This window comes from Gorilla gorilla, chromosome 7, assembly GCF_029281585.2.
Source record: "Gorilla gorilla gorilla isolate KB3781 chromosome 7, NHGRI_mGorGor1-v2.1_pri, whole genome shotgun sequence".
Taxonomy (NCBI): domain Eukaryota; kingdom Metazoa; phylum Chordata; class Mammalia; order Primates; family Hominidae; genus Gorilla; species Gorilla gorilla.
Window position 1 is genome coordinate 118660440 of NC_073231.2, and position 12199 is coordinate 118672638.

The window sequence follows — 12199 nt, forward strand, 5'->3', positions numbered from 1 at the left end:
ATTCAGAATTCCAAAGTGATAGTATGAAGAAGGTTTGGATAGCCATACAAGCATTTTTTACCTTCTTTAAGATGTTTGCTCAATTAGATGTCATCCAACATTAGTTCATACTCACAAAATTTTCAGAGGTGTCTTAATAGAAGATAATTTTTTAAACTTTTATGTTGTTTGTTTTCATTTAGTTCTTACAGTGTTACCATGAATCTAATGAATCTAATAGTGACACATGCAAAAGAAAATGCAGAAAAATGAAGGAGTATCACATATCTGGTAGAATTAATGTCTAACCCTCTTAGTCTGCTGTATGCAGATGGAAAGGGTAGACTAATAATCAACATCTCCTGGAGAGCTGGAAGTAATCTCAAGGCCAGTAATTGCATTACCATCACTATTAGTTCTCTCCAGTAAATTATATACATTTCTACTATCAGATGAATTTATACATAAATGTAAAAATAGCACATGGGAAAGAATCTGTGAAACAATTAAAGTTCTTTTGATATCCTTTAAAAGATTAAAATATTATTGTTCAAATCCTTTATCTGAATTATTATCAAATGTCAAGTTCATATTCTGATCTCTATTGACTTTTGTCACTAGACGACTCTGAAGTTGCCAGGAATAAATGCTATTTCAAACTTTGGGAAAAAACATCCTCCAAGTAACTCTAAAGGTGTGAAAATTAACACAGAGATAGAGAAAGAGATAATAGAGATAGAGAGAGAGAGAGAAAAGATAAAATGGGCCATAGATATGGCACAACAAATGACAGATGCAATAAATCTCTGAATTGTGAGTTTAAATTTGCAGTTTAAATTTTCATCATTTTAGAAATTTTTATCTATATGGCAAATTTAGCACGGCGTATGATGTCCAATTACAATGCTTTCTCTATTGCTAAATAATTTCATTGGTCATAAGTTTGTAATGAATATTTCCTTGGAGCTAAAGCCTCAAGGTGAAAAGATATGGCACATTTCAATTATTTTTAAGTTAGCAAATTACAAAAAAAATATTTTATACTTCATAAAAAAAGAAATTTTATAATTATTATTTTTTAATGCTTTGTAACTGATTTTTTTTGCAGGAGTATTTTAGCTATTGAATATGTTATGACTTTATGAACTATTTTTTTATGGAATAGAATAAGTAATTGATTTTACCTTTTAGAACCTAAATACTGAAACAAAATGAAACACAAAAAGCCTTATATTTACAATACTTAATTCAATACTTTGATGGAATTAGAAAATGTTATAATGTTCCATAACTTGTTAAATATGTATCAAAGTGATACATTATGTGTTTATTAAAATAATTAGAACATAAAAATTGAATATAGGCTGAAGTCATCTTCTAATAAAAGACTTTTAAATATTTTGATATGAGATGGCTTCTTCTTTTGGCTATGTGTTCTTACCTTCAGCTATTCAATCTTTTTAAATCAATTTACTTGTAAAATAATTTTGGTGCCAAAATTAACTCTCTAGCACATGAATTAAACTTAAAAAGCAAAAAGGAATTCACAGACAAGTAAAGAGATTGCTGAATAAAATGTCTAAATGAAAACTAGTTTTAACTGTTAGAAAAGCATTATTTAAAATACATTTCCTTCAACTTAGGTTTTAACATACATTTTTGAAAATTTACCATGCCCTGTGTTTAGTACTGTTTTGAAATGTGGGCAAGATGGGCCCCTTCTCTGATTCTTCCCCTGTAGAAGGCCCTCCTCTGACCTTTCTCTAGTTTAACTCTTGCTCAGGAATGTGCCTGCCTGGCTGAAATCTGTGTCCCTTCTCCACCACCCCTTTGAGACCTTACAGTAGTTTCCAGACAACAACATGATAAATACACAAACTGTGTGTTACCTTTCAACATTTCTAGAGCCATTTGAAAAAGTAATTTTATGTCTGGTGAATTTCATAATGAAAATTAATGAGCTTGTATTTATTGTGTTTTATTTCTTTTTTTCTAGAAACTTGTTATAAAATTATCAGTTCAAGAGGGATCAGAAATAAAAATCAAATGTATTTTACTGTTTGTTTGCAAAGCACTGTTCTAGAACACACAGGTATGTGGTACCCGGAATTCCCTGTTACCAGGACCAGCATAGGCCTTTTTTCCAGGTCCATATCCCACAAGTAGAACACACACCTCACCTGTGCATCCCTAGGTGCAATGAAAGGCTGTTTGCAGGGCGGGTGGACCATTTGAACATGCAGGCTGGGCTGACATAGGTTATGATGAATGCAGTTGAAGTTGAGAGGAAATGAAAGGCTGTTTGCAGGGTAAGTGGACAGTTTGAACATGCAGGCTGGGTTGACATGGGTTATGATGAATGGAGTTGAAGTTGAGAGGAGAGGGTGGCCAATTGGTCTCTGGGGCTGGCAGATGGACTTTCCAATGCCTCCACATTCCAGCAGAGAAATCATACAAGTCTTAAAATTCAGGTTCACTCAAATTTATGTCAGCTTCTTTGGTGATTATAAATCCAGGTAATTCTGCTATCACAGAGTCCTAGAGTTCGAAGGAACTTTTGATTCAACTCTAAGTCTGTAAAATCTTTTAGCCAGTCAGCCAGTCCTATTAAAACACCTCTAGGAGGTGGGCCCAAGCCAAGTTCTGTCATATTTATCCCTACTTGAGGAAAAGAGAGTTACATTTTCAGAGAAGTATAATTTTGTTTCTGAGGGAGAACAGCAAGTTTGAGAAACACATTCTCTGATTATGAATGGAAGAATATAGAACAAAACTAGAAATCACAGATTTTTCAAAATTAATATGACTTCTCAGAGTGAGGACATTGTACGTGATGAAGTACTTATACTTTGATAGACTACACAAACTAATGACAATATGACAACAGTCATGTGGAAATATAAAAAAAAAGTAACACTATTTTCTTTAATTTTCCTAAGAGTAGCAGAAGAAAACTCAGCTATTTCCACTTGACTGTTCACTTGGGATGTAAGGGCATGTCCCACCAACATATTTGTTCTTTTTCTGGTTTTATGCTGTCTAGCTAATTTTGGCATCACCTTCTTCAAAAAATTAGTTGCAGTCTTATTTCATTTACTTAATTATCCAATCCCTCTAGCCTCATCTGCTACTTGATCTCAATTATTTATTATATAATTAAATTCATTTTAAAACATTTCCATTCCTGCCCTCCAATATAGAAGGAAAGAAGGGTATCATCTGTACTTAATAATGAGAACATTTAGAAGTCTGACAAAACCAATAATAAAAAATATAGTAGATTATTTGAGGCACTTGACATCAAATGAGAATGGATTAAACCCTATGAGAAGTAGGTATGAACAAAGTGAAAGGCTTGGTATGCTTACCCAGAAGTGTCATTTGATTAAGAAAGAGCTCAATTGTTAATCAACTGCTATATTTAAAATACATAGAGGTTTTCCTTTCACTACCTAAAAATTGTATAGTAAGGACCAGTGCCCTCTTTTTGAGTTTCACAAAACCATAATATACATAATTACAAAAAGGGCTAAATCTGAATTTGTCTGTGTGCCTGATAGTCTCATAGTTTTATGATTGTTTAAATAGAACTGATTAAAAAAAAACTTCCTAGATTGCTCACACTCTCACTAAAGGGCAAATTTACATCCATTGAATGAACAGCCTAAAAGGTATTGGTTGTGGAATGAGGCCTTAATTTTTTTTTTTTTTTTTAACTTTAAGTTCGGGATACAAGTGCAGAACTTGTAGGTTTGCTACATAGGTATACACGTGCCATGGTGGTTTGATGCACCTGTCAAGCCGTCATCTAGGTTTTAAGTCCCATATGCATTAGCTATTTGTCCTAATGCTCTTCTCTCTTCCTCCACTCACCACCACCCCCAACCAGCTCTGGTGTGTGTTGTTCTCCTGCCTGTGTACATGTTCAACTCCCACTTATGAGTGAGAACATGCAGTGTTTGGTTTTCTGTTTCTTTCTTAGTTTGTTGAAGATGATGGCTTCCAGCTTCATCCATGTACCCACAAAGGATATGATCTCATTCCTTTTTATGGCTGCATAGTATTCCATGATGTATATGTACCACATATTCTTTATCCAGTCTATCGTTGATGGGCATTTGGGTTGGTTCTGTGTCTTTGCTATTGCAAACAGTGCTTCAATAAACATATGTGTGCATGTAACTTTATATAGAATGATTTATATTCCTTTGGGCATATACCCAGTAATGAGATTGCTGGGTCAAATGGTATTTCTGGTTCTAGACCCTTAAGAAATTGCCACACTGTCTTCCACAATAGTTGAACTAATTTACATTCTTACCAGCAATGTAAAATCATTCCTATTTCTCCAAGCTTCCCAGTATCTATTGTTTCTTGACTTTTTAATAATCACCTTTCTGACTGGTGTGAGATAATATCTCACTGTGGTTTTGATTTGTATCTCTATAATGATCAATGATGTTGAATTTTTTTTTTCATGTTTGTTGGCTGCATAAATGTCTTCTTTTGAGAAGTGTCTGTTCATGTCCTTGACCCACTTTTTGATGGGGTTGTTTGTTGTTTTCTTGTAAACTTTTTTAAGTTCCTTGTAGATTCTGAATATTAGACCTTTGTCGGATGGAAAGATTGTAAACTTTTTTCCCATTCTGTAGGTTGCCTGTTCACTCTGATGATAGTTTATTCTGCTGTGCAGAAGCTTTTTAGTTAATTTAGATCCCATTTGTCAATTTTGGCTTTTGTTGCAATTGCTTTTGGTGTTTTTGTCATGAAGGCTTTGCCCATGCCTATGTCCTGAATGGCACTGTCCTGGCTTTCTTCTAGAGATTTTATGGTTTTGGGTTTTACATTTAAGTCTTTAATCCATCTTGAGTTAATTTTTGTATAGGGAGTAAGGAAAGGGTCCAGTTTCAGTTTTCTGTGTATGGCTAGCCAGTTTTCCCAGCACCATTCATTGAATAAGAAACCCTTTCTCCATTGCTTGTTTTTGTTAGGTTTGTTGAAGATCGGATGGTTGTAGATGTGTGATGTTATTTCTGAGCTCTCTGTTCTGTTCCACTGATCTATATGACTGTTTTCGTACCAGTACCATGCTGTTTTATTTACTGTAGCCTTGTAGTATAGTTTGAGGTCAGGTACCATGATGCCTCCAGTTTTGTTCTTTTTGCTGAGGATTGTCTTGGCTATACAGGCTCTTCTTTGGTTCCATATGACATTTAAAGTAGTTTTCCATAATTCCGTGAAGAATGTCAATGGTAGTTTGATGGAGATAGCATTGAATCTATAAATTACTTTGGGTAGTATGGCCATTTTCACGATATTGATTCTTCCTATCCATGAGCATGGAATCTTTTTTTTTCACTTGTTTATTTCCTTTCTTATTTCCTTGTGCAGTGGTTTGTAGTTCTCCTTGAAGAGGTCCTTCACATCCCTTGTAAGTTGTATTCCTAAGTATTTTATTCTCTTTGTAGCAATTGTAAACTGGAGTTCACTCATCATTTGGCTGTCTGCTTGTCTATTGTTGGCGTATGGGATTTTTTGTGACTTTTGCACATTGCTTCTGTATCCTGAGAGCTTGCTGAAGTTGCTTACCAGCTTGAGGAGTTTTGGGGCTGAGACAATGGGGTTTTCTAAATATAGAATCATGTCGTCTGCAGAGACAATTTGACTTACTCTCTATTTCTTTCTCTTTATTTCTTTCTCTTCAACCATCCTATGTTGAATAGGAGCGGTGAGAGAAGGCATCCTTGTCTTGTGTCGGTTTTCAAAGGGAATGATTCCAGCTTTTGCCCATTCAGTGTGATATCGGCTGTTGGTTTGTCATAAATAGATCTCATTATTTTGAGATATGTTCCATTAATACCTAGTTTATTGAGAGTTTTTAACATGAAGAGGTGTCAAATTGTATTGAAGGCCTTTTCTGCATCTATTAAGATAATCATGTGGTATTTGTCATTGGTTCTCTTTTGTGATGGATTACACTTATTAATTTGCATATGATTGACCAGCCTTGTATCCCAGGGATGAAGCTGACTCGATTGTGGGGGATAAGCTTTTTGATGAGCTGCTGGATTCAGTTTGTCACTATTTTATTGAGGATTTTTGCACTGATGTTCATCAGGGATATTGGCTTGAAGTTTTCTTTTTTTGTTGTGTCTTTGCCAGGTTTTGGTATCAGGATGATGCTGGCTTTATAAAATGAGTTAGGGAGGAGTCCCTCCATTTCAACTCCCTGGAATAGTTTCAGAAGGAATGGTACCAGCTCCTCTTTGTACCTGTGGTAGAATTTGGCTGTGAATCCATCTGGTCCTGGGCTTTTTTTGGTTGGTACTCTAATAATTATTGCCTCAATTTCAGAACTTGTTATTGGTCTATTCAGGGATTTGACTTCTTACTGGTTTAGTCTTGGGAGGGTGTTATGTGTCCAGGAATTTTTCCATTTCTTTTAATTGTGATGTCAGGGTGTCAATTTGAGATCTTTGTAGCTTTCTTATGTGGGCATTTAGTGCTATAAATTTCCCTCTTAACACTACTTTAGCTGTGTCCTAGAGATTCTGGTATGCTGTTTCGTTATTCTCATTGGTTTTACAGAACTTCTTCATTTCTTCCTTAATTTCATTATTTACCCAGGAGTCATTCAGGAGCAGGTTGTTCAGTTTCCATGTAGTTGTGTGATTATGAGTGAATTTCTTAATCCCAACTTCTAATTTGACTGCACTTTGGTCTGAGAGACTGTTTGTTATGATTTCAGTTCTTTTGCATTTGCTGAGGAGTGTTTTACTTCTAATTATGTGGTCAATTTTAGAATAAAGGCCATGTAGCACTGAGAAGAATATATATTCTGTTGATTTGGGGTGGAGCGTTCTGTAGATGTCTATTAGGTCCACTTGATCCATAGATCAATTCAAGTTTTGAATATCTTTGTTAATTTTCTCTCTCACTGATATATCTAATATTGACAGTGGGGTGTTAAAGTCTTCCGCTATTATTGTGTGGGAGACTAAGTCTCTTTGTAGGTCTCTAAGAATTTGTTGTATGAATCTGGGTGCTCCTGTATCAGGTGCATATATATTTAGGATAGTTAGCTCCTCATGTTGAATTGATCCCTTTACTATTATGTAATACCCTTCTTTGTCTTTTTTTATCTTTGTTGGTTTAAAGTCTGTTTTGTCAGAAACTAGGATTTCAACCCCTGCTTTTTTTTTTGCTTTCCATTTGCTTGGTAAACTTTCCTCTGTCCCTTTATTTTGAGCCTATTTGTGTCTTTGCACATAAGATGGGTCTCCTGAATACAGCACCCTGATGGGTCTTGACTCTTTATCCAATTTATCAGTCTTTGTCTTTTAACTGGGGCATTTAGTCCATTTACATTTAAGGTTAGTGTTGTTACATGTGAATTTGATCCTGTCATCATGACGCTATCTGGTTATTTTGGACATTAACTGTTGCAGTTTCTTCATAGTGTCATTTGGTCTTCATATTTTGGTGTGTTTTTGCAGTGGCTGGTACTTGTCTTTCCTTTCCATATTGAGTGCTTCCTTCAGGAGCTCTTGTAAGGCAGGTATGATGGTGACAAAATCCCTCAGCATTTTCTTCTTTTGAAAGGGTTTTATTTCTCCTTTGCTTATGAAGCTTAGTTTGGCTGGAAATAAAATTCTGGATTGAAAATTCTTTTCTTTAAGAATGTTGAATATTGGCCCCCATTCTCTTCTGGCTTGTAGGGTTTCTGCTGAGAGATCCACTGTTAGTCTGATGGGCTTCCCTTTGTAGGTGACCTGATTTTTCTCCCTGGCTGCCCTTAACATTTTTTATTTTATTTCAGCCTTGGGGAATCTGATGATTATGTGTCTTGGAGTTGATCTTCTTATGGAGTATCTTAGTGGTGTTCTCTGTATTTCCTGAATTTGAATGTTGGGCTGCCTTGCTAGGTTGGGGAAGTTTACCTGGATAATATCCTGAAGGGTGTTTTCCAACTTGGTTCCATTCTAACCATCTCTTTCCCATACTCCAATCAATCATAGGTTCAGTCTTTTGACATAGTTCCATATTTCTCAGAGGTTTTGTTCATTCCTTTTCATTCTTTTTTATTTAATCTTGTCTGCATGCCTTATTTCAGCAAGACGGTCTTCAAAATCTGATATCCTTTCTTCCACTTGGTCAATTTGGCTATTGATACCTGTGTATGATTCACAAAGTTCTCCTGCTGTGTTTTTCACCTCCATCAGGTCATTGATATTTCTCTCTATACTGGTTATTCTAGTTAGCAGCTCCTGTAACCTTTTATCAAGGTTCTTATCTTCTTTGTATTGGGTTAGAACGTGCTCCTTTAGCTCAGCAGTTTGTTATTACTCAACATCTGAAGCCTACTTCTGTCAGTTCCTCCATCTCATCCTCTGTCCAGTTCTGTGCCCTTGCTGGAGATGCACTGCAATCATTTGGAAGACCAGAGACACTCTGGCCTTTTGGATTTTCATCTTTTTGTTGTTGTTGTTGTTGTTGTTAATTCTTTCTCACATTCATGAGTTTGTCTAGTTTCTATCATTGAGGCTGCTGACCCTCAGATGGGGTTTTTGTGGGGACTTTTCTGTTGTTGTTGATGCTGCTGTTGTTCCTTTCTGTTTGTTGTTTTTCTTTCAATGGTGAGGTCCATCTTCTGTAAGGCTGCTGCAGTTTCCTGGGGGTTCACTTCAGGCCCTATTCATCTGGTTCACTCCGGCACCTGGAGATGTCACTTGAGGAGGCTGGAGAACAGCAAGGATGGGTGTCTGTTCCTTCCTCTGGGATCTCTGACCTCAAGGGACACCTACCTGATGCCAGTAGGAACACTCCTGTATAGGGTGTCTGAGAACTCCTGTTGGAGGGTCTTACCAAGTTGAGTGGCATAGGGAACAGGTCCTGTTTAATGAAGCACTTTGACTGTCCCTTGGTGGGCGGGGTGTGCTTTGCTGAAAGGAAAATCACTCGTCTGGTCTGCCTGGATTGCCCAGAACTATCAGGAGGAAAAAGTAATTCTGCTGGTCCCTGGAGACTGTGGCCACACCTCCCACTAGGGACTCAGGCCCAGGGAGATCAGAGTTCTGTCCCTGAGCCCCTGGCTGGAGTTCTTGGAGTTCCTGCAGGGAGGCCCAGCCCAGTGGGGAGGGATGGGTCAGGTTCAGGTCTGAAGAGGCACTCTGGCCACAGTCTGCCACGGCCAGTATGTTGGGCTATGGGGGATACCTCTTGAGACCAAGCCATTCAGCCTCTCTGGCTCCAGCAGAAGAAAAGCGTGGCCTGGAGCTATAGAGATTGCTGCCACCCTTCCCCTGCCCTGGGAGCTTAGTGTGTTAGGCAGCTATCAGTCCCAGTGTTGGCTACCAACCCTCCCCCAAGAAGCTCAAATGACTTAGACAACAGGCAGCCACAGCTGAGATGCTGGCTACCCCTTCCCCTGAGAGCTCGGCAGGCTTAAGCAGATTCTAGATGAGTGGCTATTGAGAATCTGTGTGGCTCTCTGGTTGGGACCCTAGGCCCCGGTGGCATGTGCTTGTGACTGGGATCATCCAATCTGTGGGTTGCACAGTTCCGTGGAAAAAACATGGTTTTTCAGGCTGGGTAGCACACTCCCTCACCACCTCCCTTGGCTATGGAATGGGGGCTCCCCTGCCCCATGTGGCTCTCAGGTGGGCTGCTGCACCACACTGCTCTTCTTTCCTCTTCTTGGATCATGCTAGCCACCTAGTCAGTTCTGATGACAGAATCTGGGTATCTCGATTGCCAGTGCAGGATTTGCATACTGTTGTGGTTCTTTTCAATGGCAGCCTCCGATCTCTGCTGCTTCTAGTTGGCCATACTGGCCCTGCCCCAAAGCCTAATTTTTAATCCCTACTGAAGATGCAGTTCTCATTGGAAACTTTAAATTTGATGGTGTAGGAACAACCATTTGGATACTTGGTATTCTTTTGAAAAATAATACCTAATAGTCATTCTATGTTACTTATACAATGATTTTCTGTCCAAAAAGATATCAATTGGTACATCAGAATTCATGATTGTCTTCAGAATTTTTCTAACATTGAAATAGGGTGAAAAATATGGTTCAAACACACATTTTTTTTAACATTAGGGATTGTACAGACCACTCCTCAATCCCAACAAATGTACTCTTTTTATATTTAACCAGTTCTAATGGTTATTTAAGATAATTTTGACATCTTTCTTCTGTATTTTACTAGGTTACCATAAAGATATATATATATATATATATATATATATATATATATATATATATATAATCTTTCTACCCACAATTGTGTGATACCAATTAGCTCAAATAGCTTTTTTTTGTTTTTTTAAGAAAACAGCAATAGGAGGACATAGCATCTATGCTCTTGGATGTCAGTTGGACAAGATGATTTCTAATATTTTATCCAATGCTGAGATATGAAGTTTTTTTGTGGCAGATACATGATGAAAGCTTCTTAAAAAGTATTTTTTAGTCAATTGACTAGCCAGCCTGACTTTTCTTGTCCATGTTTTTAAGAATCTGAACCTAAAATCCAGTTTTCTGTCTTAAGGAGAAAAAGGAAAAGATATCTCATCAAATACATGTTTTACAATTTTATCTCTAAAGTGCATATGATAGGATCTAACAAACATGTAGAGAGAAACATCTGCAATGTGTGAGGATTCATCACCAAATTTACTATGTATCATTAATATCCAAGAAACTTCAATGTTTATGAGTGTCAGGTAAAGAAACAAACATATTTACTTGCAAAACAATGAATAAACTGATAAAGAAAGCAATCCACATTTTGTCTTATATCAGGTGTCACTTAATTAGCTATAGCCCCAGGCAGGCAACACAAAGGATCTTAGAAGCTCAAGTGGAAAATGATAGAGGGATGAGGGCCAAAAAGAGGCCCTCTCCATAGGAGGCAGAAGACAGTCCTAGCCAATTTTTGCCACATGACTAGGAAGATCTAGGGTCACCAGTTTCACAAGAAACCATAAATTCAAATTTTTATATGTAATTTTCAGTTCCTTAAAACTCTGTATTTGACAAACAATGACAGGAAAAAAGCACAGCTAATCATCAGAGCAGGTCTGTTACTGCCAATTTATATATATACAATTTTACAGTATATTGCATGTAAAATATATGCAATTTTATATTATAATGAAATCTAAGCTATCAGGTATAAAACTACAATAAGATTTAGTATAAACTATTGATTATTTCTGGAAAGTGTCAGTTCAGTATGGTAATATGCCTAACAGGCTCAAATTGTTGCTCAGGTGCAACAAAAATGCTGATTATTTTCAAGAGAGGAAGTGTTAAGAATGAAGTTACAAAAATGTGAGCAACATAACTGATATAGTTTGGATTTGTATCCCCACCCAAATCTCATGTCAAATTGGAGGAGGGACCTAGTGGGAGGTGAATGGATCATAGGGGTGGATTTCTCCCATGCTGTTCTCATGATAGTGAGTTCTCACAAGATCTGATGGTTTTAAAGTGTGTGGGACTTCCCCCTTTGCTCTCTCTCTCTCTTTCTCTCCTGCCACCATCTCTCTCTCTCTCCCGCCACCATCCTGGCTTCCCCTTTGCTTTCCGCCACCACTGTAAGTTTCCCGAGGTCTCCCAGTCATGCTTCCTGTTAAGCCTGTGGAACTGAAAGTAAATTAAACCTCTTTTCTTCATAAATAACCCAGTCTCAGGTAGTTCTTTAAAGCAGTGTGAAGACGAACTAATAATTGAACATATAAAGCATGTAAAATGCTGGCCCATTTGTCCATCACACCTTAGGAAACACAAAACAGAACTGTAGTAGGCCAGAGATAGACCACCAAATCATGTTGATCAATGATATCCACGTTGCAGACAGGGGAAAGAGGTTGAAGTTGAGGTCAAGAGTGCATGAAGACAGGTGAGTAAGCTTGGTTTTTGTTTTGTTTTCTAGAAAAATAAGACTAAAGAGCAGTAATATTGGAGCCTATAACATACTATGTGTGACTATGAGGTTAACCCTTGGTTTATTACAGGATTCTGGAATAATAGTTCTAGGAGGCCTTCTTGTAAAATTAAAAAGAAAATAAAAAGAAGAGGGAGAAGAGAATGAAAAGGAAAAGAAAAAAAAGGAAAAAAAATTAGCTTACCTTTAGTCAATTTACACACAATAAGGGCATTACCAGTAGTAGCTGTCTATGCTGATACTAATTTTTTTTAACATTTATATCA

The 12199-nt window shown here is 37.2% G+C and overlaps 1 protein-coding gene across 3 annotated transcripts in view; it reads right to left on the reverse strand.

Annotated features, from left to right (window-relative positions):
• CSMD3 (CUB and Sushi multiple domains 3) overlaps nucleotides 1-12199 on the reverse strand; it is a 1204746-nt gene that overhangs the window by 587171 nt on the left and 605376 nt on the right. The window lies entirely within an intron of this gene.